Here is a 262-nt window from a genome sequence, read left to right as displayed (position 1 = left end):
CATAACCGATGCCTCCAGGTGGTTCTTCCGATGAGCGTATGATGTCTTTGATCATTTAAGAATTTAACCATGGTCAACTTTTGTAGCAAAAGTCTTTCAGGAAGGTTTTCTAAGACATACTTCAAATAGCGATGAAATAAAGAATGAAAACACAGACTAGAACCAAAAGGAAAAAAGACCGTTTTCAGGTGCAACAATTTGTTGACTTTGAATGCTTCTAACCAGATCTGTGAAAACACGTACATGTGTAAAAGGAACATTT

Source organism: Pundamilia nyererei, unplaced genomic scaffold (assembly GCF_000239375.1).
Source record: "Pundamilia nyererei isolate P.nyererei 1_Seehausen unplaced genomic scaffold, PunNye1.0 scaffold00015, whole genome shotgun sequence".
Taxonomy (NCBI): Eukaryota; Metazoa; Chordata; class Actinopteri; order Cichliformes; family Cichlidae; genus Pundamilia; species Pundamilia nyererei.
The sequence above is the reverse complement of the archived record's forward strand: the minus strand, read 5'-3'. Positions refer to the sequence as shown.